At 52.4% G+C, this 26674-nt stretch overlaps 1 protein-coding gene across 2 annotated transcripts in view; it reads left to right on the forward strand.

Annotated features, from left to right (window-relative positions):
• Positions 1-26674, forward strand: part of LOC122546533 (uncharacterized) — a 95980-nt gene that overhangs the window by 65601 nt on the left and 3705 nt on the right. The gene's annotated exons all lie outside the window — the stretch shown is intronic.

Raw genomic sequence — 26674 nt, forward strand, 5'->3', positions numbered from 1 at the left:
CAGTCAGTAACACAGGGCACTGAGGGGGGAGAGAGAGATCGAGGGGTTACTGAGTGACAGTGTGTGGGAGCTGGATTAACATCAGCACAGACACAGTCAGTAACACAGGGCACTGAGGGGAGAGAGAGAGAGGTTACTGAGTGACAGTGTGTGGGAGCTGGATTAACATCAGTACAGACACAGTCAGAAACACAGGGCGCTGAGGGGAGAGAGAGAGGGGTTACTGAGTGACAGTGTGTGGGAGCTGGATTAACATCAGTACAGACACAGTCAGTAACACAGGGCACTGAGGGGAGAGAGAGAGGGGTTACTGAGTGACAGTGTGTGGGAGCTGGATTAACATCAGTACAGACACAGTCAGTAACACAGGGCACTGAGGGGAGAGAGAGAGGGGTTACTGAGTGACAGTGTGAGGGAACTGGATTAACATCAGTACAGACACAGTCAGTAACACAGGGCACTGAGGGGAGAGAGAGAGGGGTTACTGAGTGATAGTGTGTGGGAGCTGGATTAACATCAGTACAGACACAGTCAGTAACACAGGGCACTGAGGGGAGAGAGAGAGGGGTTACTGAGTGACTGTGTGTGGGAGCTGGATTAACATCAGTACAGACACAGTCAGTAACACAGGGCACTGAGGGGAGAGAGAGAGGGGTTACTGAGTGACAGTGTGTTGGAGCTGGATTAACATCAGTACAGACACAGTCAGTAACGCAGGGCACTGGGGGGGAGAGGGGTTACTGAGTGACAGTGTGTGGGAGCTGGATTAACATCAGTACAGACACAGTCAGTAACACAGTGCACTGAGGGGAGAGAGAGAGGGGTTACTGAGTGACAGTGTGTGGGAGCTGGATTAACATCAGTACAGACACAGTCAGTAACACAGGGCACTGAGGGGATTAAAGAGAGGGGTTACTGAGTGACAGTGTGTGGGAGCTGGATTAAAATCAGTACAGACACAGTCAGTAACACAGGGCACTGAGGGGAGAGAGAGAGGGGTTACTGAGTGACAGTGTGGGAGCTGGATTAACATCAGTACAGACACAGTCAGTAACACAGGGCACTGGGGGGGGAGAGGGGTTACTGAGTGACAGTGTGTGGGAGCTGGATTAACATCAGTACAGACACAGTCATTAACACAGGGCACTGAGGGGAGAGAGAGAGGGGTTACTGAGTGACAGTGTGTTGGAGCTGGATTAACATCAGTACAGACACAGTCAGTAACACAGGGCACTGAGGGGAGAGAGGGGTTACTGAGTGACAGTGTGAGGGAGCTGGATTAACATCAGTACAGACACAGTCAGTAACACAGGGCACTGAGGGGAGAGAGAGAGAGGGGTTACTGAGTGTCAGTGTGTGGGAGCTGGATTAACATCAGTACAGACACAGTCAGTAACACAGGGCACTGGGGGGATAGAGGGGTTACTGAGTGACAGTGTGAGAGAGCTGGATTAACATCAGTACAGACACAGTCAGTAACACAGGGCACTGAGGTGAGAGAGGGGCTACTGAGTGACAGTGTGTGGGAGCTGGATTAACATCAGTACAGACACAGGAACACAGGGCACTGAGGGGAGAGAGAGAGGGGTTACTGAGTGACAGTGTGTGGGAGCTGGATTAACATCAGTACAGACACAGTCAGTAACACAGGGCACTGAGGGGAGAGAGGGGTTACTGAGTGACAGTGTGAGGGAGCTGGATTAACATCAGTACAGACACAGTCAGTAACACAGGGCACTGAGGGGAGAGAGAGAGAGGGGTTACTGAGTGACAGTGTGTGGGAGCTGGATTAACATCAGTACAGACACAGTCAGTAACACAGGGCACTGGGGGGATAGAGGGGTTACTGAGTGACAGTGTGAGAGAGCTGGATTAACATCAGTACAGACACAGTCAGTAACACAGGGCACTGAGGTGAGAGAGGGGCTACTGAGTGACAGTGTGTGGGAGCTGGATTAACATCAGTACAGACACAGGAACACAGGGCACTGAGGGGAGAGAGAGAGGGGTTACTGAGTGACAGTGTGTGGGAGCTGGATTAACATCAGTACAGACACAGTCAGTAACACAGGGCACTGGGGGGAGAGAGGGGTTACTGAGTGACAGTGTGTGGGAGCTGGATTAACATCAGTACAGACACAGTCAGTAACACAGGGCACTGAGGGGAGAGAGGGGTGACTGAGTGACAGTGTGTGGGAGCTGGATTAACATCAGTACAGACACAGTCAGTAACACAGGGCACTGGGGGGAGAGAGAGAGAGGGGTTACTGAGTGACTGTGTGTGGGAGCTGGATCACCACTCCCTCCGCGACTCCCTTGTCAGATCACCACTCCCTCCACGACTCCCTTGTCAGATCACCACTCCCTCCGCGACTCCCTTCTCAGATCACCACTCCCTCCGCGACTCCCTTGTCAGATCACCACTCCCTCCGCGACTCCCTTGTCAGATCACCACTCCCTCCGCGACTCCCTTGTCAGATCACCACTCCCTCCGCGACTCCCTTGTCAGATCACCACTCCCTCCGCGACTCCCTTGTCAGATCACCACTCCCTCCGCGACTCCCTTGTCAGATCCATACCCCCCACCAACCCAACCTCCATTCCCGGCACCTTCCCTTGCAACCGCAGGATGTGCAACACTTGCGCCCACACCTCCCCCCTCACTTCTCTCCAAGGCCCCAAAGGAAACTTCCATATCCGCCACAGATTCACCTGCACCTCCACCCACATCATCTACTGCATCCGCTGCAGCCGGTGTGGCCTCCTCTATTTTGGGGAGACAGGCCGCCTACTTGCGGAGCGATTCAGAGAGCACCTCTGGGCCACCCGGACGAACCAACCCAATCACCCTGTAGCACAGCATTTCAACTCCCCCTCCCACTCCACCAAGGATATGCAGGTCATTGGACTCATCCACCGCCAAACCACAACAACGCGACGGTCGGAGGAGGAGCGTCTTATCTTCCGACTGGGAACCCTCCAACCACAGGGGATGAACTTGGACTTCACCAGTTTCTTCATCCCCCCTCCCCCCACCTTGTCTCAGCCGAATCCCTCCAGCCCGGCACCGCCTTCCTGACCTGCAGTCTTCTTCTTGACCTCTCCGCCTCCACCCTACTCCGACCTATCACCCTCACCTTGACCTCTTTCCACCTATCACATTTCCAACGCCCCTCCTCCAAGTCCCTCCTCCCTACCTTTTATCTTCTCCTGCTGAACACTCTCTGCTCATTCCTGAAGAAGGGCATGTGCCCGAAACGTCGAATCTTCTGTTCCCTAGATGCTGCCTGACCTGCTGTGCTGTTCCAGCAATAAAGTTTCAGCTAACATCAGTACAGACACAGTCAGTAACACAGGGCACTGAGGGGAGAGAGAGAGGGGTTGCTGAGTGACAGTGTGTGGGAGCTGGAATAACATCAGCACAGACACAGTCAGTAACACAGGGCACTGAGGGGAGAGAGGGGTTACTGAGTGACAGTGTGAGGGAGCTGGATCAACATCAGTACAGACACAGTCAGTAACACAGGGCACTGAGGGGAGAGAGAGAGGGGTTACTGAGTGACAGTGTGTGGGAGCTGGATTAACATCAGTACAGACACAGTCAGTAACACGGCACTGAGGGGAGAGAGAGAGTGGTTACTGAGTGACAGTGTGTGGGAGCTGGATTAATATCAGTACAGACACAGTCAGTAACACAGGGCACTGAGGGGAGAGAGAGAGAGGGTTTACTGAGTGACAGTGTGTGGGAGCTGGATTAACATCAGTACAGACACAGTCAGTAACACAGGGCACTGAGGGGAGAGAGAGAGGGGTTACTGAGTGACAGTGTGTGGGAGCTGGGTTAACATCAGTACAGACACAGTCAGTAACACAGGGCACTGGGGGGGAGAGAGAGAGGGGTTACTGAGTGACAGTGTGTGGGAGCTGGATTAACATCAGTACAGACACAGTCAGTAACACAGGGCACTGAGGGGAGAGAGAGAGGGGTTACTGAGTGACAGTGTGAGGGAGCTGGTTTAACATCAGTACAGACACAGTAACACAGGGCACTGAGGGGAGAGAGGGGTTACTGAGTGACAGTGTGAGGGAGCTGGATTAACATCAGTACAGACACAGTCAGTAACACAGGGCACTAGGGGAGAGAGAGAGGGTTTACTGAGTGACAGTGTGTGGGAGCTGGATTAACATCAGTACAGACACAGTCAGTAACACAGGGCACTGAGGGGAGAGAGAGAGTGGTTACTGAGTGACAGTGTGTGGGAGCTGGATTAACATCAGTACAGACACAGTCAGTAACACAGGGCACTGAGGGGAGAGAGATCGAGGGGTTACTGAGTGACAGTGTGTGGGAGCTGGATTAACATCAGTACAGACACAGTCAGTAACACAGGGCACTGAGGGGATAGAGGGGTTACTGAGTGACAGTGTGTGGGAGCTGGAATAACATCAGTACAGACACAGTCAGTAACACAGGGCACTGAGGTGAGAGAGGGGTTACTGAGTGACAGTGTGTGGGAGCTGGATTAACATCAGTACAGACACAGTAACACAGGGCACTGAGGGGAGAGAGAGAGGGGTTACTGAGTGACAATGTGAGGGAGCTGGATTAACATCAGTAGAGAAACAGTCAGTAACACAGGGCGCTGGGGGGAGAGAGGCGTTACTGAGTGACAGTGTGTGGGAGCTGGATTAACATCAGTACAGACACAGTCAGTAACACAGGGCACTGAGGGGAGAGAGAGAGGGGTTACTGAGTGACAGTGTGTGGGAGCTGGAATAACATCAGTACAGACACAGTCAGTAACACAGGGCACTGGGGGGAGAGAGGGGTTACTGAGTGACAGTGTGTGGGAGCTGGATTAACATGAGTACAGACACAGTAACACAGGGCACTGAGGGGAGAGAGAGAGGGGTTACTGAGTGACAGTGTGTGGGAGCTGGATTAACATCAGTACAGACACAGTCAGTAACACAGGGCACTGGGTGGGAGAGGGGTTACTGAGTGACAGTGTGTGGGAGCTGGATTAACATCAGTACAGACACAGTCAGTATCACAGGGCACTGAGGGGAGAGAGGGGTTACTGAGTGACAGTGTGTGGGAGCTGGATTAACATCAGTACAGATACAGTCAGTAACACAGGGCACTGAGGTGAGAGAGGGGTTACTGAGTGACAGTGTGTGGGAGCTGGATTAACATCAGTACAGACACAGTCAGTAACACAGGGCACTGAGGGGAGAGAGGTGTTACTGAGTGACAGTGTGTGGGAGCTGGATTAACATCAGTACAGACACAGTCAGTAACACAGGGCACTGAGGGGAGAGAGGGGTTACTGAGTGACAGTGTGAGGGAGCTGGATCAACATCAGTACAGACACAGTCAGTAACACAGGGCACTGAGGGGAGAGAGAGAGGGGTTACTGAGTGACAGTGTGTGGGAGCTGGATTAACATCAGTACAGACACAGTCAGTAACACGGCACTGAGGGGAGAGAGAGAGTGGTTACTGAGTGACAGTGTGTGGGAGCTGGATTAACATCAGTACAGACACAGTCAGTAACACAGGGCACTGAGGGGAGAGAGATCGTGGGGTTACTGAGTGACAGTGTGTGGGAGCTGGATTAACATCAGTACAGACACAGTCAGTAACACAGGGCACTGAGGGGAGAGAGGGGTTACTGAGTGACAGTGTGTGAGAGCTGGATTAATATCAGTACAGACACAGTCAGTAACACAGGGCACTGGAGGGGAGAGAGAGAGGGGTTACTGAGTGACAGTGTGTGGGAGCTGGATTAACATCAGTACAGACACAGTCAGTAACACAGGGCACTGAGGGGAGAGAGAGAGAGGGTTTACTGAGTGACAGTGTGTGGGAGCTGGATTAACATCAGTACAGACACAGTCAGTAACACTGGGCTCTGAGGGGAGAGAGAGAGAGGTTACTGAGTGACAGTGTGTGGGAGCTGGATTAACATCAGTACAGACACAGTCAGTAACACAGGGCACTGAGGGGAGAGAGAGAGGGGTTACTGAGTGACAGTGTGTGGGAGCTGGATTAACATCAGTACAGACACAGTCAGTAACACAGGGCACTGAGGGGAGAGAGAGAGGGGTTACTGAGTGACAGTGTGTGGGAGCTGGGTTAACATCAGTACAGACACAGTCAGTAACACAGGGCACTGGGGGGGAGAGAGAGAGGGGTTACTGAGTGACAGTGTGTGGGAGCTGGATTAACATCAGTACAGACACAGTCAGTAACACAGGGCACTGAGGGGAGAGAGAGAGGGGTTACTGAGTGACAGTGTTAGGGAGCTGGTTTAACATCAGTACAGACACAGTAACACAGGGCACTGAGGGGAGAGAGGGGTTACTGAGTGACAGTGTGAGGGAGCTGGATTAACATCAGTACAGACACAGTCAGTAACACAGGGCACTGAGGGGAGAGAGAGAGGGGTTACTGAGTGACAGTGTGTGGGAGCTGGATTAACATCAGTACAGACACAGTCAGTAACACAGGGCACTGAGGGGAGAGAGAGAGTGGTTACTGAGTGACAGTGTGTGGGAGCTGGATTAACATCAGTACAGACACAGTCAGTAACACAGGGCACTGAGGGGAGAGAGATCGAGGGGTTACTGAGTGACAGTGTGTGGGAGCTGGATTAACATCAGTACAGACACAGTCAGTAACACAGGGCACTGAGGGGATAGAGGGGTTACTGAGTGACAGTGTGTGGGAGCTGGAATAACATCAGTACAGACACAGTAACACAGGGCACTGAGGTGAGAGAGGGGTTACTGAGTGACAGTGTGTGGGAGCTGGATTAACATCAGTACAGACACAGTAACACAGGGCACTGAGGGGAGAGAGAGAGGGGTTACTGAGTGACAATGTGAGGGAGCTGGATTAACATCAGTAGAGAAACAGTCAGTAACACAGGGCGCTGGGGGGAGAGAGGCGTTACTGAGTGACAGTGTGTGGGAGCTGGATTAACATCAGTACAGACACAGTCAGTAACACAGGGCACTGAGGGGAGAGAGAGAGGGGTTACTGAGTGACAGTGTGTGGGAGCTGGAATAACATCAGTACAGACACAGTCAGTAACACAGGGCACTGGGGGGAGAGAGGGGTTACTGAGTGACAGTGTGTGGGAGCTGGATTAACATGAGTACAGACACAGTAACACAGGGCACTGAGGGGAGAGAGAGAGGGGTTACTGAGTGACAGTGTGTGGGAGCTGGATTAACATCAGTACAGACACAGTCAGTAACACAGGGCACTGGGTGGGAGAGGGGTTACTGAGTGACAGTGTGTGGGAGCTGGATTAACATCAGTACAGACACAGTCAGTATCACAGGGCACTGAGGGGAGAGAGGGGTTACTGAGTGACAGTGTGTGGGAGCTGGATTAACATCAGTACAGATACAGTCAGTAACACAGGGCACTGAGGTGAGAGAGGGGTTACTGAGTGACAGTGTGTGGGAGCTGGATTAACATCAGTACAGACACAGTAACACAGGGCACTGAAGGGAGAGAGAGAGGGGTTACTGAGTGACAATGTGAGGGAGCTGGATTAACATCAGTAGAGACACAGTCAGTAACACAGGGCGCTGGGGGGAGAGAGGCGTTACTGAGTGACAGTGTGTGGGAGCTGGATTAACATCAGTACAGACACAGTCAGTAACACAGGGCCCTGGGGGGGAGAGAGAGAGGGGTTACTGAGTGACAGTGTGTGGGAGCTGGATTAACATCAGTACAGACACAGTCAGTAACACAGGGCACTGAGGGGAGAGAGATCCTGCGGTTACTGAGTGACAGTGTGTGGGAGCTGGATTAACATCAGTACAGACACAGTCAGTAACACAGGGCACTGAGGGGATAGAGGGGTTACGGAGTGACAGTGTGTGAGAGCTGGATTAATATCAGTACAGACACAGTCAGTAACACAGGGCACTGAGGGGAGAGAGAGAGAGGGTTTACTGAGTGATAGTGTGTGGGAGCTGGATTAACATCAGTACAGACACAGTCAGTAACACTGGGCTCTGAGGGGAGAGAGAGAGAGGGGTTACTGAGTGACAGTGTGTGGGAGCTGGGTTAACATCAGTACAGACACAGTCAGTAACACAGGGCACTGAGGGGGAGAGAGAGAGGGGTTACTGAGTGACAGTGTGTGGGAGCTGGATTAACATCAGTACAGACACAGTCAGTAACACAGGGCACTGAGGGGAGAGAGAGAGGGGTTACTGAGTGACAGTGTGTGGGAGCTGGATTAACATCAGTACAGACACAGTCAGTAACACTGGGCTCTGAGGGGAGAGAGAGAGAGGGGTTACTGAGTGACAGTGTGTGGGAGCTGGATTAACATCAGTACAGACACAGTCAGTAACACAGGGCACTGAGGGGAGAGAGGGGTTACTGAGTGACAGTGCGAGGGAGCTGGATTAACATCAGTACAGACACAGTCAGTAACACAGGGCACTGAGGGGAGAGAGGGGTTACTGAGTGACAGTGTGTGGGAGCTGGATCACCACTCCCTCCGCGACTCCCTTGTCAGATCACCACTCCCTCCGCGACTCCCTTGTCAGATCACCACTCCCTCCGCGACTCCCTTGTCAGATCACCACTCCCTCCGCGACTCCCTTGTCAGATCACCACTCCCTCCGCGACTCCCTTGTCAGATCCATACCCCCCACCAACCCAACCTCCACTCCCGGCACCTTCCCTTGCAACCGCAGGATGTGCAACACTTGCGCCCACACCTCCCCCCTCACTTCTCTCCAAGGCCCCAAAGGAAACTTCCATATCCGCCACAGATTCACCTGCACCTCCACCCACATCATCTACTGCATCCGCTGCAGCCGGTGTGGCCTCCTCTATTTTGGGGAGACAGGCCGCCTACTTGCGGAGCGATTCAGAGAGCACCTCTGGGCCACCCGGACGAACCAACCCAACCACCCTGTGGCACAGCATTTCAACTCCCCCTCCCACTCCACCGAGGATATGCAGGTCATTGGACTCATCCACCGCCAAACCACAACAACGCGACGGTCGGAGGAGGAGCGTCTTATCTTCCGACTGGGAACCCTCCAACCACAGGGGATGAACTTGGACTTCACCAGTTTCTTCATCCCCCCTCCCCCCACCTTGTCTCAGCCGAATCCCTCCAGCCCGGCACCGCCTTCCTGACCTGCAGTCTTCTTCTTGACCTCTCCGCCTCCACCCTACTCCGACCTATCACCCTCACCTTGACCTCTTTCCACCTATCACATTTCCAACGCCCCTCCTCCAAGTCCCTCCTCCCTACCTTTTATCTTCTCCTGCTGAACACTCTCTGCTCATTCCTGAAGAAGGGCATGTGCCCGAAACGTCGAATCTTCTGTTCCCTAGATGCTGCCTGACCTGCTGTGCTGTTCCAGCAATAAAGTTTCAGCTAACATCAGTACAGACACAGTCAGTAACACAGGGCACTGAGGGGAGAGAGAGAGGGGTTGCTGAGTGACAGTGTGTGGGAGCTGGAATAACATCAGTACAGACACAGTCAGTAACACAGGGCGCTGGGGGGAGAGAGAGAGGGGTTACTGAGTGACAGTGTGTGGGAGCTGGAATAACATCAGTACAGACACAGTCAGTAACACAGGGCGCTGGGGGGCGAGAGGGGTTACTGAGTGACAGTGTGTGGGAGCTGGAATAACATCAGTACAGACACAGTCAGTAACACAGTGCGCTGGGGGGAGAGCGGTTACTGAGTGACAGTGTGAGGGAGCTGGATTAACATCAGTACAGACACAGTCAGTAACACAGGGTGCTGGGTGGGGGAGAGGGGTTACTGAGTGACAGTGTGAGGGAGCTGGATTAACATCAGTACAGACCCAGTCAGTAACACAGGGCACTGAGGGGAGAGAGAGAGGGGTTACTGAGTGACAGTGTGAGGGAGCTGGTTTAACATCAGTACAGACACAGTCAGTAACACAGGGCACTGAGGGGAGAGAGGGGTTACTGAGTGACAGTGTGAGGGAGCTGGATTAACATCAGTACAGACACAGTCAGTAACACAGGGCACTGAGGGGAGAGAGAGAGGGGTTACTGAGTGACAGTGTGAGGGAGCTGGTTTAACATCAGTACAGACACAGTCAGTAACACAGGGCACTGAGGGGAGAGAGGGGTTACTGAGTGACAGTGTGAGGGAGCTGGATCAACATCAGTACAGACACAGTCAGTAACACAGGGCACTGAGGGGAGAGAGAGAGGGGTTACTGAGTGACAGTGTGTGGGAGCTGGATTAACATCAGTACAGACACAGTCAGTAACACGGCACTGAGGGGAGAGAGAGAGTGGTTACTGAGTGACAGTGTGTGGGAGCTGGATTAACATCAGTACAGACACAGTCAGTAACACAGGGCACTGAGGGGAGAGAGATCGTGGGGTTACTGAGTGACAGTGTGTGGGAGCTGGATTAACATCAGTACAGACGCAGTCAGTAACACAGGGCACTGAGGGGATAGAGGGGTTACTGAGTGACAGTGTGTGAGAGCTGGATTAATATCAGTACAGACACAGTCAGTAACACAGGGCACTGGAGGGGAGAGAGAGAGGGGTTACTGAGTGACAGTGTGTGGGAGCTGGATTAACATCAGTACAGACACAGTCAGTAACACAGGGCACTGAGGGGAGAGAGAGAGAGGGTTTACTGAGTGACAGTGTGTGGGAGCTGGATTAACATCAGTACAGACACAGTCAGTAACACTGGGCTCTGAGGGGAGAGAGAGAGAGGTTACTGAGTGACAGTGTGTGGGAGCTGGATTAACATCAGTACAGACACAGTCAGTAACACAGGGCACTGAGGGGAGAGAGAGAGGGGTTACTGAGTGACAGTGTGTGGGAGCTGGATTAACATCAGTACAGACACAGTCAGTAACACAGGGCACTGAGGGGAGAGAGAGAGGGGTTACTGAGTGACAGTGTGTGGGAGCTGGGTTAACATCAGTACAGACACAGTCAGTAACACAGGGCACTGGGGGGGGAGAGAGAGAGGGGTTACTGAGTGACTGTGTGGGAGCTGGATTAACATCAGTACAGACACAGTCAGTAACACAGGGCACTGAGGGGAGAGAGAGAGGGGTTACTGAGTGACAGTGTGAGGGAGCTGGTTTAACATCAGTACAGACACAGTCAGTAACACAGGGCACTGAGGGGAGAGAGAGAGGGGTTACTGAGTGACAGTGTGAGGGAGCTGGTTTAACATCAGTACAGACACAGTAACACAGGGCACTGAGGGGAGAGAGTGGTTACTGAGTGACAGTGTGAGGGAGCTGGAGAAACATCAGTACAGACACAGTCAGTAACACAGGGCACTGAGGGGAGAGAGAGAGGGGTTACTGAGTGACAGTGTGTGGGAGCTGGATTAACATCAGTACAGACACAGTCAGTAACACAGGGCACTGAGGGGAGAGAGAGAGTGGTTACTGAGTGACAGTGTGTGGGAGCTGGATTAACATCAGTACAGACACAGTCAGTAACACAGGGCACTGAGGGGAGAGAGATCGAGGGGTTACTGAGTGACAGTGTGTGGGAGCTGGATTAACATCAGTACAGACACAGTCAGTAACACAGGGCACTGAGGGGATAGAGGGGTTACTGAGTGACAGTGTGAGAGCGCTGGATTAACATCAGTACAGACACAGTCAGTAACACAGGGCACTGAGGGGAGAGAGAGAGGGGTTACTGAGTGACAGTGTGTGGGAGCTGGATTAACATCAGTACAGACACAGTCAGTAACACAGGGCACTGGGGGGAGAGAGGGGTTACTGAGTGACAGTGTGTGGGAGCTGGATTAACATCAGTACAGACACAGTCAGTAACACAGGGCACTGAGGGGAGAGAGGGGTTACTGAGTGACAGTGTGAGAGAGCTGGATTAACATCAGTACAGACACAGTCAGTAACACAGGGCACTGAGGGGAGAGAGGGGTTACTGAGTGACAGTTGTTGGGAGCTGGATTAACATCAGTACAGATACAGTCAGTAACACAGGGCGCTGAGGTGAGAGAGGGGTTACTGAGTGACAGTGTGTGGGAGCTGGATTAACATCAGAACAGACACAGTCAGTAACACAGGGCACTGGGGGGGAGAGAGAGAGGGGTTACTGAGTGACAGTGTGTGAGAGCTGGATTAACATCAGTACAGACACAGTCAGTAACACAGGGCACTGAGGTGAGAGAGGGGTTACTGAGTGACAGTGTGTGGGAGCTGGATTAACATCAGTACAGACACAGTCAGTAACACAGGGCACTGGGTGGGAGAGGGGTTACTGAGTGACAGTGTGTGCGAGCTGGATTAACATCAGTACAGACACAGTCAGTAACACAGGGCGCTGGGGGGAGAGAGGCGTTACTGAGTGACAGTGTGTGGGAGCTGGATTAACATCAGTACAGACACAGTCAGTAACACAGGGCACTGAGGGGAGAGAGAGAGGGGTTACTGAGTGACAGTGTGTGGGAGCTGGATTAACATCAGTACAGACACAGTCAGTAACACAGGGCCCTGGGGGGGAGAGAGAGAGGGGTTACTGAGTGACAGTGTGTGGGAGCTGGATTAACATCAGTACAGACACAGTCAGTAACACAGGGCACTGAGGGGAGAGTAATCCTGCGGTTACTGAGTGACAGTGTGTGGGAGCTGGATTAACATCAGTACAGACACAGTCAGTAACACAGGGCACTGAGGGGATAGAGGGGTTACGGAGTGACAGTGTGTGAGAGCTGGATTAATATCAGTACAGACACAGTCAGTAACACAGGGCACTGGGGGGGAAGAGAGAGAGGGGTTACTGAGTGACAGTGTGTGGGAGCTGGATTAACATCAGTACAGACACAGTCAGTAACACAGGGCACTGAGGGGAGAGAGAGAGAGGGTTTACTGAGTGACAGTGTGTGGGAGCTGGATTAACATCAGTACAGACACAGTCAGTAACACTGGGCTCTGAGGGGAGAGAGAGAGAGGGGTTACTGAGTGACAGTGTGTGGGAGCTGGGTTAACATCAGTACAGACACAGTCAGTAACACAGGGCACTGAGGGGGAGAGAGAGAGGGGTTACTGAGTGACAGTGTGAGGGAGCTGGTTTAACATCAGTACAGACAGAGTAACACAGGGCACTGAGGGGAGAGAGGGGTTACTGAGTGACAGTGTGAGGGAGCTGGATTAACATCAGTACAGACACAGTCAGTAACACTGGGCTCTGAGGGGAGAGAGAGAGAGGGGTTACTGAGTGACAGTGTGTGGGAGCTGGGTTAACATCAGTACAGACACAGTCAGTAACACAGGGCACTGAGGAGGAGAGAGAGAGGGGTTACTGAGTGACAGTGTGTGGGAGCTGGATTAACATCAGTACAGACACAGTCAGTAACACAGGGCACTGAGGGGAGAGAGAGAGGGGTTACTGAGTGACAGTGTGAGGGAGCTGGTTTAACATCAGTACAGACACAGTAACACAGGGCACTGAGGGGGAGAGGGGTTACTGAGTGACAGTGTGAGGGAGCTGGATTAACATCAGTACAGACACAGTCAGTAACACAGGGCACTGAGGGGAGAGAGAGAGGGGTTACTGAGTGACAGTGTGTGGGAGCTGGATTAACATCAGTACAGACACAGTCAGTAACACAGGGCACTGAGGGGAGAGAGAGAGTGGTTACTGAGTGACAGTGTGTGGGAGCTGGATTAACATCAGTACAGACACAGTCAGTAACACAGGGCACTGAGGGGATAGAGGGGTTACTGAGTGACAGTGTGAGAGAGCTGGATTAACATCAGTACAGACACAGTCAGTAACACAGGGCACTGAGGGGAGAGAGAGAGGGGTTACTGAGTGACTGTGTGTGGGAGCTGGATTAACATCAGTACAGACACAGTCAGTAACACAGGGCACTGGGGGGAGAGAGGGGTTACTGAGTGACAGTGTGTGGGAGCTGGATTAACATCAGTACAGACACTGTCAGTAACACAGGGCACTGAGGGGAGAGAGGGGTTACTGAGTGACAGTGTGAGAGAGCTGGATTAACATCAGTACAGACACAGTCAGTAACACAGGGCACTGAGGGGAGAGAGGGGTTACTGAGTGACAGTGTGTGGGAGCTGGATTAACATCAGTACAGATACAGTCAGTAACACAGGGCGCTGAGGTGAGAGAGGGGTTACTGAGTGACAGTGTGTGGGAGCTGGATTAACATCAGAACAGACACAGTCAGTAACACAGGGCACTGGGGGGGAGAGAGAGAGGGGTTACTGAGTGACAGTGTGTGAGAGCTGGATTAACATCAGTACAGACACAGTCAGTAACACAGGGCACTGAGGGGAGAGAGGGGTTACTGAGTGACAGTGTGTGGGAGCTGGATTAACATCACTACAGGCACAGTAACACAGGGCACTGAGGGGAGAGAGAGAGGGGTTACTGAGTGACAATGTGAGGGAGCTGGATTAACATCAGTAGAGACACAGTCAGTAACACAGGGCGCTGGGGGGAGAGAGGCGTTACTGAGTGACAGTGTGTGGGAGCTGGATTAACATCAGTACAGACACAGTCAGTAACACAGGGCACTGAGGGGAGAGAGAGAGGGGTTACTGAGTGACAGTGTGTGGGAGCTGGATTAACATCAGTACAGACACAGTCAGTAACACAGGGCACTGAAGGGAGAGAGAGAGGGGTTACTGAGTGACAGTGTGAGGGAGCTGGTTTAACATCAGTGCAGACACAGTAACACAGGGCACTGAGGGGAGAGAGGGGTTACTGAGTGACAGTGTGAGGGAGCTGGATTAACATCAGTACAGACACAGTCAGTAACACAGGGCACTGAGGGGAGAGAGAGAGGGGTTACTGAGTGACAGTGTGTGGGAGCTGGATTAACATCAGTACAGACACAGTCAGTAACACAGGGCACTGAGGGGAGAGAGAGAGTGGTTACTGAGTGACAGTGTGTGGGAGCTGGATTAACATCAGTACAGACACAGTCAGTAATACAGGGCACTGAGGGGAGAGAGATCGAGGGGTTACTGAGTGACAGTGTGTGGGAGCTGGAATAACATCAGTACAGACACAGTCAGTAACACAGGGCACTGGGGGGAGAGAGGGGTTACTGAGTGACAGTGTGTGGGAGCTGGATTAACCTGAGTACAGACACAGTAACACAGGGCACTGAGGGGAGAGAGAGAGGGGTTACTGAGTGACAGTGTGTGGGAGCTGGATTAACATCAGTACAGACACAGTAACACAGGGCACTGAGGGGAGAGAGAGAGGGGTTACTGAGTGACAATGTGAGGGAGCTGGATTAACATCAGTAGAGACACAGTCAGTAACACAGGGCGCTGGGGGGAGAGAGGCGTTACTGAGTGACAGTGTGTGGGAGCTGGATTAACATCAGTACAGACACAGTCAGTAACACAGGGCACTGAGGGGAGAGAGAGAGGGGTTTCTGAGTGACAGTGTGTGGGAGCTGGATTAACATCAGTACAGACACAGTCAGTAACACAGGGCACTGAGGGGAGAGAGAGAGAGGGGTTACTGAGTGACTGTGTGTGGGAGCTGGATTAACATCAGTACAGACACAGTCAGTAACACAGGGCACTGGGGGGAGAGGGGTTACTGAGTGACAGTGTGTGGGAGCTGGATTAACATCAGTACAGACACAGTCAGTAACACAGGGCACTGAGGGGATAGAGGGGTTACTGAGTGACAGTGTGTGGGAGCTGGATTAACATCAGTACAGACACAGTCAGTAACACAGGGCACTGGCGGGAGAGAGGGGTTACTCAGTGACAGTGTGTGGGAGCTGGATTAACATCAGTACAGACACAGTCAGTAACACAGGGCACTGAGGGGAGAGAGGGGTTACTGAGTGACAGTGTGAGAGAGCTGGATTAACATCAGTACAGACACAGTCAGTAACACAGGGCACTGAGGGGAGAGAGAGAGGGGTTACTGAGTGACAGTGTGTGGGAGCTGGATTAACATCAGTACAGACACAGTCAGTAACACAGGGCACTGAGGGGAGAGAGGGGTTACTGAGTGACAGTGTGAGAGAGCTGGATTAACATCAGTACAGACACAGTCAGTAACACAGGGCACTGAGGGGAGAGAGGGGTTACTGAGTGACAGTGTGTGGGAGCTGGATTAACATCAGTACAGATACAGTCAGTAACACAGGGCGCTGAGGTGAGAGAGGGGTTACTGAGTGACAGTGTGTGGGAGCTGGATTAACATCAGAACAGACACAGTCAGTAACACAGGGCACTGGGGGAGAGAGAGAGAGGGGTTACTGAGTGACAGTGTGTGAGAGCTGGATTAACATCAGTACAGACACAGTCAGTAACACAGGGCACTGAGGTGAGAGAGGGGTTACTGAGTGACAGTGTGTGGGAGCTGGAGTAACATCAGTACAGACACAGTAACACAGGGCACTGAGGGGAGAGAGAGAGGGGTTACTGAGTGACAATGTGAGGGAGCTGGATTAACATCAGTAGAGACACAGTCAGTAACACAGGGCGCTGGGGGGAGAGAGGCGTTACTGAGTGTCAGTGTGTGGGAGCTGGATTAACATCAGTACAGACACAGTCAGTAACACAGGGCACTGAGGGGAGAGAGAGAGGGGTTACTGAGTGACAGTGTGTGGGAGCTGGATTAACATCAGTACAGACACAGTCAGTAACACAGGGCACTGAGGGGAGAGAGAGAGGGGTTACTGAGTGACAGTGTGAGGGAGCTGGTTTAACATCAGTACAGACACAGTCAGTAACACAGGGCACTGAGGGGAGAGAGAGAGGGGTTACTGAGTGACAGTGTGTGGGAGCTGGATTAACATCAGTACAGACACAGTCAGTAACACAGGGCACTGAGGGGAGAGAGAGAGTGGTTACTGAGTGACAGTGTGTGGGAGCTGGATTAACATCAGTACAGACACAGTCAGTAACACAGGGCACTGAGGGGAGAGAGATCGAGGGGTTACTGAGTGACAGTGTGTGGGAGCTGGAATAACATCAGTACAGACACAGTCAGTAACACAGGGCACTGGGGGGAGAGAGGGGTTACTGAGTGACAGTGTGTGGGAGCTGGATTAACATGAGTACAGACACAGTAACACAGGGCACTGAGGGGAGAGAGAGAGGGGTTACTGAGTGACAGTGTGAGGGAGCTGGATTAACATCAGTACAGACACAGTCAGTAACACAGGGCACTGGGGGGGAGAGGGGTTACTGAGTGACAGTGTGTGGGAGCTGGATTAACATCAGTACAGACACTGTCAGTATCACAGGGCACTGAGGGGAGAGAGGGGTTACTGAGTGACAGTGTGTGGGAGCTGGATTAACATCAGTACAGATACAGTCAGTAACACAGGGCACTGAGGTGAGAGAGGGGTTACTGAGTGACAGTGTGTGGGAGCTGGATTAACATCAGTACAGACACAGTAACACAGGGCACTGAGGGGAGAGAGAGATGGGTTACTGAGTGACAATGTGAGGGAGCTGGATTAACATCAGTAGAGACACAGTCAGTAACGCAGGGCGCTGGGGGGAGAGAGGCGTTACTGAGTGACAGTGTGTGGGAGCTGGATTAACATCAGTACAGACACAGTCAGTAACACAGGGCACTGAGGGGAGAGAGAGAGGGGTTACTGAGTGACAGTGTGTGGGAGCTGGATTAACATCAGTACAGACACAGTCAGTAACACAGGGCACTGAGGGGAGAGAGAGAGGGGTTACTGAGTGACTGTGTGTGGGAGCTGGATTAACATCAGTACAGACACAGTCAGTAACACAGGGCACTGGGGGGAGAGGGGTTACTGAGTGACAGTGTGTGGGAGCTGGATTAACATCAGTACAGACACAGTCAGTAACACAGGGCACTGGGGGGAGAGGGGTTACTGAGTGACAGTGTGTGGGAGCTGGATTAACATCAGTACAGACACAGTCAGTAACACAGGGCACTGAGGGGAGAGAGAGAGGGGTTACTGAGTGACAGTGTGTGGGAGCTGGATTAACATCAGTACAGACACAGTCAGTAACACAGGGCACTGGGGGGAGAGGGGTTACTGAGTGACAGTGTGTGGGAGCTGGATTAACATCAGTACAGACACAGTCAGTAACACAGGGCACTGAGGGGAGAGAGAGAGGGGTTACTGAGTGACAGTGTGTGGGAGCTGGATTAACATCAGTACAGACACAGTCAGTAACACAGGGCACTGAGGGGAGAGAGAGAGGGGTTACTGAGTGACAGTGTGAGGGAGCTGGATTAACATCAGTACAGACACAGTCAGTAACACAGGGCACTGGGGGGAGAGGGGTTACTGAGTGACAGTGTGTGGGAGCTGGATTAACATCAGTACAGACACAGTCAGTAACACAGGGCACTGAGGGGAGAGAGAGAGAGGGGTTACTGAGTGACTGTGTGTGGGAGCTGGATTAACATCAGTACAGACACAGTCAGTAACACAGGGCACTGGGGGGAGAGGGGTTACTGAGTGACAGTGTGTGGGAGCTGGATTAACATCAGAACAGACACAGTCAGTAACACAGGGCACTGGGGGAGAGAGAGAGAGGGGTTACTGAGTGACAGTGTGTGAGAGCTGGATTAACATCAGTACAGACACAGTCAGTAACACAGTGCACTGAGGTGAGAGAGGGGTTACTGAGTGACAGTGTGTGGGAGCTGGATTAACATCAGTACAGACACAGTAACACAGGGCACTGAGGGGAGAGAGAGAGGGGTTACTGAGTGACAATGTGAGGGAGCTGGATTAACATCAGTAGAGACACAGTCAGTAACACAGGGCGCTGGGGGGAGAGAGGCGTTACTGAGTGTCAGTGTGTGGGAGCTGGATTAATATCAGTACAGACACAGTCAGTAACACAGGGCACTGAGGGGAGAGAGAGAGGGGTTACTGAGTGACAGTGTGTGGGAGCTGGATTAACATCAGTACAGACACAGTCAGTAACACAGGGCACTGAGGGGAGAGAGAGAGGGGTTACTGAGTGACAGTGTGAGGGAGCTGGTTTAACATCAGTACAGACACAGTAACACAGGGCACTGAGGGGAGAGAGGGGTTACTGAGTGACAGTGTGAGGGAGCTGGATTAACATCAGTACAGACACAGTCAGTAACACAGGGCACTGAGGGGAGAGAGAGAGGGGTTACTGAGTGACAGTGTGTGGGAGCTGGATTAACATCAGTACAGACACAGTCAGTAACACAGGGCACTGAGGGGAGAGAGATCGAGGGGTTACTGAGTGACAGTGTGTGGGAGCTGGAATAACATCAGTACAGACACAGTCAGTAACACAGGGCACTGAGGGGAGAGAGGGGTTACTGAGTGACAGTGTGTGGGAGCTGGATTAACATCAGTACAGATACAGTCAGTAACACAGGGCACTGAGGTGAGAGAGGGGTTACTGAGTGACAGTGTGTGGGAGCTGGATTAACATCAGTACAGACACAGTAACACAGGGCACTGAGGGGAGAGAGAGAGGGGTTACTGAGTGACAATGTGAGGGAGCTGGATTAACATCAGTAGAGACACAGTCAGTAACACAGGGCGCTGGGGGGAGAGAGGCGTTACTGAGTGACAGTGTGTGGGAGCTGGATTAACATCAGTACAGACACAGTCAGTAACACAGGGCACTGAGGGGAGAGAGAGAGGGGTTACTGAGTGACAGTGTGTGGGAGCTGGATTAACATCAGTACAGACACAGTCAGTAACACAGGGCACTGAGGGGAGAGAGAGAGGGGTTACTGAGTGACTGTGTGTGGGAGCTGGATTAACATCAGTACAGACACAGTCAGTAACACAGGGCACTGGGGGGAGAGGGGTTACTGAGTGACAGTGTGTGGGAGCTGGATTAACATCAGTACAGACACAGTCAGTAACACAGGGCACTGGGGGGAGAGGGGTTACTGAGTGACAGTGTGTGGGAGCTGGATTAACATCAGTACAGACACAGTCAGTAACACAGGGCACTGAGGGGAGAGAGAGAGGGGTTACTGAGTGACAGTGTGTGGGAGCTGGATTAACATCAGTACAGACACAGTCAGTAACACAGGGCACTGGGGGGAGAGGGGTTACTGAGTGACAGTGTGTGGGAGCTGGATTAACATCAGTACAGACACAGTCAGTAACACAGGGCACTGAGGGGAGAGAGAGAGGGGTTACTGAGTGACAGTGTGTGGGAGCTGGATTAACATCAGTACAGACACAGTCAGTAACACAGGGCACTGAGGGGAGAGAGAGAGGGGTTACTGAATGACAGTGTGAGGGAGCTGGATTAACATCAGTACAGACACAGTCAGTAACACAGGGCACTGGGGGGAGAGGGGTTACTGAGTGACAGTGTGTGGGAGCTGGATTAACATCAGTACAGACACAGTCAGTAACACAGGGCACTGAGGGGAGAGAGAGATGGGTTACTGAGTGACAGTGTGTGGGAGCTGGATTAACATCAGTACAGACACAGTCAGTAACACAGGGCACTGAGGGGATAGAGGGGTTACTGAGTGACAGTGTGTGGGAGCTGGATTAACATCAGTACAGACACAGTCAGTAACACAGGGCACTGAGGGGAGAGAGGGGTTACTGAGTGACAGTGGGAGGGAGCTGGATTAACATCAGTACAGACACAGTCAGTAACACAGGGCACTGAGGGGAGAGAGGGGTTACTGAGTGACAGTGTGTGGGAGCTGGATCACCACTCCCTCCGCGACTCCCTTGTCAGATCACCACTCCCTCCGCGACTCCCTTGTCAGATCACCACTCCCTCCGCGACTCCCTTGTCAGATCACCACTCCCTCCGCGACTCCCTTGTCAGATCCATACCCCCCACCAACCCAACCTCCACTCCCGGCACCTTCCCTTGCAACCGCAGGATGTGCAACACTTGCGCCCACACCTCCCCCCTCACTTCTCTCCAAGGCCCCAAAGGAAACTTCCATATCCGCCACAGATTCACCTGCACCTCCACCCACATTATCTACTGCATCCGCTGCAGCCGGTGTGGCCTCCTCTATATTGGGGAGACAGGCCGCCTACTTGCGGAGCGATTCAGAGAGCACCTCTGGGCCACCCGGACGAACCAACCCAATCACCCTGTAGCACAGCATTTCAACTCCCCCTCCCACTCCACCGAGGATATGCAGGTCATTGGACTCATCCACCGCCAAACCACAACAACGCGACGGTCGGAGGAGGAGCGTCTTATCTTCCGACTGGGAACCCTCCAACCACAGGGGATGAACTTGGACTTCACCAGTTTCTTCATCCCCCCTCCCCCCACCTTGTCTCAGCCGAATCCCTCCAGCCCGGCACCGCCTTCCTGACCTGCAGTCTTCTTCTTGACCTCTCCGCCTCCACCCTACTCCGACCTATCACCCTCACCTTGACCTCTTTCCACCTATCACATTTCCAACGCCCCTCCTCCAAGTCCCTCCTCCCTACCTTTTATCTTCTCCTGCTGAACACTCTCTGCTCATTCCTGAAGAAGGGCATGTGCCCGAAACGTCGAATCTTCTGTTCCCTAGATGCTGCCTGACCTGCTGTGCTGTTCCAGCAATAAGGTTTCAGCTAACATCAGTACAGACACAGTCAGTAACACAGGGCACTGAGGGGAGAGAGAGAGGGGTTGCTGAGTGACAGTGTGTGGGAGCTGGAATAACATCAGTACAGACACAGTCAGTAACACAGGGCGCTGGGGGGAGAGAGAGAGGGGTTACTGAGTGACAGTGTGTGGGAGCTGGAATAACATCAGTACAGACACAGTCAGTAACACAGGGCGCTGGGGGGCGAGAGGGGTTACTGAGTGACAGTGTGTGGGAGCTGGAATAACATCAGTACAGACACAGTCAGTAACACAGGGCGCTGGGGGGAGAGCGGTTACTGAGTGACAGTGTGAGGGAGCTGGATTAACATCAGTACAGACACAGTCAGTAACACAGGGTGCTGGGTGGGGGAGAGGGGTTACTGAGTGACAGTGTGAGGGAGCTGGATTAACATCAGTACAGACACAGTCAGTAACACAGGGCGCTGGGGAGTGGGGAGGGATTACTGAGTGACAGTGTGTGGGAGCTGGATTAACATCAGTACAGACACAGTCAGTAACACAGGGCACTGGGGGGAGAGATGGGTTACTGAGTGACAGTGTGTGGGAGCTGTATTAACATCAGTAGGGATACAGTTAGTAACACAGGGCGCTGGGGGGGGAGAGGGGTTACTGAGTGACAGTGTGTGGGAGCTGGATTAACATCATCAGTACAGATACAGTCAGTAAGACAGGGCACTGGGGGGGAGTGAGATTACTGAGTGACAGTGTGAGGGAGCTGGATTAACATCAGTACAGACACAGTCAGTAACACAGGGCACTGAGGGGAGAGAGAGGGGTTACTGAGTGACAGTGTGAGGGAACTGGATTAACATCAGTACAGACACAGTCAGTAACACAGGACCCTGGGAGGGGAGGGAGCTGGATTAACATCAGTACAGACACAGTCAGTAACACAAGGCACTGGGGGAGAGAGGGGTTACTGAGTGACAGTGTGAGGGAACTGGATTAACATCAGTACAGACACAGTCAGTAACACAGGACCCTGGGAGGGGAGGGAGCTGGATTAACATCAGTACAGACACAGTCAGTAACACAAGGCACTGGGGGAGAGAGGGGTTACTGAGTGACAGTGTGAGGGAACTGGATTAACATCAGTACAGACACAGTCAGTAACACAGGACCCTGGGAGGGGAGGGAGCTGGATTAACATCAGTACAGATACAGTCAGTAACACAGGGTGCTGGGGGGCAGAGGGGTTACTGAGTGACAGTGTGAGGGAGCAGGATTAACATCAGTACAGATACAGTCAGTAACACAGGACCCTGGGAGGAGAGGGAGCTGGATTAACATCAGTACAGATACAGTCAGTAACACAGGGTGCTGGGGGGCAGAGGGGTTACTGAGTGACAGTGTGAGGGAGCAGGATTAACATCAGTACAGATACAGTCAGTAACACGGGGCACTGAGGGGAGAGAGGGGGGTTACTGAGTGACAGTGTGAGGGAGCTGGATTAACATCAGTACAGACAGTCAGTAACACAGGGCACTGAGGGGAGAGAGAGGGGTTACTGAGTGACAGTGTGAGGGAGCTGGATTAACATCAGTACAGATACAGTCAGTAACACAGGATGCGGGGGGCGGAGGGGTTACTGAGTAACAGTGTGAGGGAGCTGGATTAACATCAGTACAGACACAGTCAGTAACACAGGGCACTGAGGGGAGAGAGAGGGGTTACTGAGTGACAGCTTGAGGGAGCTGGATTAACATCAGTAGAGATACAGCCAGTAACGCAGCGGGCTGGTGTGGGGAGGGGTTCCTGAGTGACAGTCTGAGGGATGGGATTAGCAACAGTCGAGATAATTCAGTAACACAGGGCTCTCGGGGAGTGAGGTTACTGAGTGACAGTGTGAGGGAGCTGGATTAACATCAGTACAGACACAGTCAGTAACACAGGGCTTCGGGGGGGGGAGGGGGGTAGAGTGGTTACTGAGTGACAGTGTGTGGGAGCTGGATTAACATCAGTATAGACAGTCAGTAACACAGGGTGCTGGGGAGGGGAGAGGGGTTACTGAGTGACAGTGTGTGGGAGCTGGATTAACATCAGTATAGACAGTCAGTAACACAGGGTGCTGGGGAGGGGAGAGGGGTTACTGAGTGACAGCGTGAGTGCGCTGGATTAACATCAGTACAGATACAGTCAGTAACACAGGGCGCTGGTGGGGGAGAGGGGATACAGAGTGACAGTGTGAGGGAGCTGGATTAACATCAGGAGAGATGCAGACAGAAACTCCGGCCTCTCGGTGGGGAAGGGAAGGGTTACTGAGTGACAGTGTGAGGGAGCTGGATTAACATCAGTAGAGATACAGCCAGTAACACAGGGTGCTGGGGGGAGAGGGGTTACTGAGTGACAGTGTGAGGGAGCTGGATTAACATCAGTACAGATACCGTCAGTAACACACGGCTCTCGGGGAGAGAGGTTACTGAGTGACAGTGTGAGCAAGCGGGATTAGCATCAGTAGAGACACAGTCAGTAACACTGGGCTTTGGGGGGGAGAGGGGTTACTGAGTGACAGTGTGAGGGAGCTCGCTTAACATCAGTACAGATACAGTCAGTAACACAGGGCTCTGGTTGGCAGAGGGGTTACTGAGTGACAGTGTGATGGCACTGGTTTAACATCAGGAGAGATACATTTAGTAACACAGGGCACGGGGGGTGGGGGGGGGGAGAGGGTTACTGAGTGACTGTGAGAGAGCTGGATTAACCTCAGTACGGATACAGTCAGTAACACAGGGCACTGAGGGGAGAGAGAGAGGGGTTACTGAGTGACAGTGTGTGGGAGCTGGATTAACATCAGTACAGACACAGTCAGTAACACAGGGCGCTGGGGAGGGGGGAGAGAGGTTACTGAGTGACAGCGTGAGGGAGCTGGATTAACATCAGTACAGATACAGTCAGTAACACAGGGCGCTGGGGAGGGGGGAGAGAGGTTACTGAGTGACAGCGTGAGGGAGCTGGATTAACCTCAGTACGGATACAGTCAGTAACACAGGGCGCTGGGGACGGGGGAGAGAGGTTACTGAGTGACAGCGTGAGGAAGCTGGATTAACATCAGTACAGACACAGTCAGTAACACAGGGCACTGAGGGGAGAGAGAGAGGGGTTACTGAGTGACAGTGTGAGAGAGCTGGATTAACATCAGTACAGACACAGTCAGTAACACAGGGCACTGAGGGGAGAGAGAGAGGGGTTACTGAGTGACAGTGTGTGGGAGCTGGATTAACATCAGTACAGATACAGTCAGTAACACAGGGCACTGAGGGGAGAGAGAGAGGGGTTACTGAGTGACAGTGTGTGGGAGCTGGATTAACATCAGTACAGACACAGTCATTAACACAGGGCGCTGGGGGGGAGAGGGGTTACTGAATGACAGTGTGAGGGAGCTGGATTAACATCAGTACAGACACAGTCAGTAACACAGGGCACTGAGGGGAGAAAGAGAGAGGGGTTACTGAGTGACAGTGTGTGGGAGCTGGATTAACATCGGTACAGACACAGTCAGTAACACAGGGCACTGAGGGGAGAGAGAGAGGGGTTACTGAGTGACAGTGTGTGGGAGCTGGATTAACATCAGTACAGAAACAGTCAGTAACACAGGGCACTGGGGGGGAGAGGGGTTACTGAATGACAGTGTGAGGGAGCTGGATTAACATCAGTACACTTACAGTCAGTTACTCAGGCCTCTTGGGGGGCAGGGAGTGGAATGGGGCTTACTAATGGGGAGTGTGACGGAGCTGGATTAACATCACAGAAGAAAAACAACTTACATCCCCGGAACAGGTCCTTCGGCCCTCCAATCCTGAGCCGATGCAAATGTACTTTCTAAACCTGATGCCCAGTTCCTAAACATCTGTATCCCTCTGCTCCCCACCTACTCATGCATCTGTTCAGACGCATCTTAAATGAATCTACCGTGCCTGCCTCTACCACCTCTGCTGGCAATGCATTCCAAACGCCCACCACCCTCTGTGTGAAGTACTTGCCGCGTGTCTCCCCCTTAAACTTTTCACCTCTCACCTTGAACGCGTGACCTCTGATTATTGAATCCCACACCCTGGGAAAATGCTTATGTCTATCTACCCTGTCCATACCCTTCATGATTTTGTAAACCTCAATCAGGTCCCCCCTCTATCTCCTTTTTTCTAGTGAAAACAATCCTAACCTATTCAACCTCTCTTCATAGCTCACACCTTCCATACCAGGCAACATCCTCGTAAACCTTCTCTGCACCCTCTCCAACGCATCCACATCCTTTTGGTAATGTGGCGACCAGAACTGTACACAGTATTCTAAATGCGGCCGAACCAATGTCTTGTACAATTTTAACATGACCTGCCAGCTCTTATACTCAGTACCCAGACCAATGAAGGCAAGCATACTATATGCCTCCTTGACCAGTCTATCCACTTGTGCAGCAACCTTCAGGGGACAATGGACCTGAACTCCCAGATCTCTCTGCTCATCAACTTTTCCCAAGGCTCTTCCATTTACAGTATAGTTCACTCTAGAATTAGACTTCCCAAAATGCATCACCTCACATTTGCCTGGATTGAATTCCATCTGCGACTTCTCTGCCCAACTCTCCAGTCTATCTCTATCCTCCATGTCTAATGGTCTTGCTTTCTTCCTTGCTTCGTGTGCATAATGCAATTGATGGACCCAAAACGGCCTTTGTACCTCCGAGTTGGTGACTCTGTGGTTATTACCTCTGCCTCACAGCACCACGGAGCCGGGTTCAATTCCACCCTTGAAGCGACTGTCTGTGTGGAGTTTGGACATTTTTCCCCCTTGTGTCTGTGAGGGTTTCCACCGGGTGCTCCAGTTTCCTCAACCCCTCCCCCCGGTCCAGATATGTTTAGGTTAGGTGGATTGGCCATGTTAAATTACCCATGGTGCCCAGGGATGTGCAGGTTAGGGTTGATTGGCCATGTTAAATTACCCATGGTGCCCAGGGATGTGCAGGTTAGGGTGGATTGGCCATGCTCAATTACCCATAGTGCCCAGGGCTGTGCAGGCTGGGTGGGTTAGCCCAGGGAAGTGCAGGGTTATAGGGA

Source organism: Chiloscyllium plagiosum, unplaced genomic scaffold (assembly GCF_037043375.1).
Source record: "Chiloscyllium plagiosum isolate Xiang-an unplaced genomic scaffold, Cpla_swu_hap1 HiC_scaffold_27, whole genome shotgun sequence".
In the NCBI taxonomy this organism is placed as follows: domain Eukaryota; kingdom Metazoa; phylum Chordata; class Chondrichthyes; order Orectolobiformes; family Hemiscylliidae; genus Chiloscyllium; species Chiloscyllium plagiosum.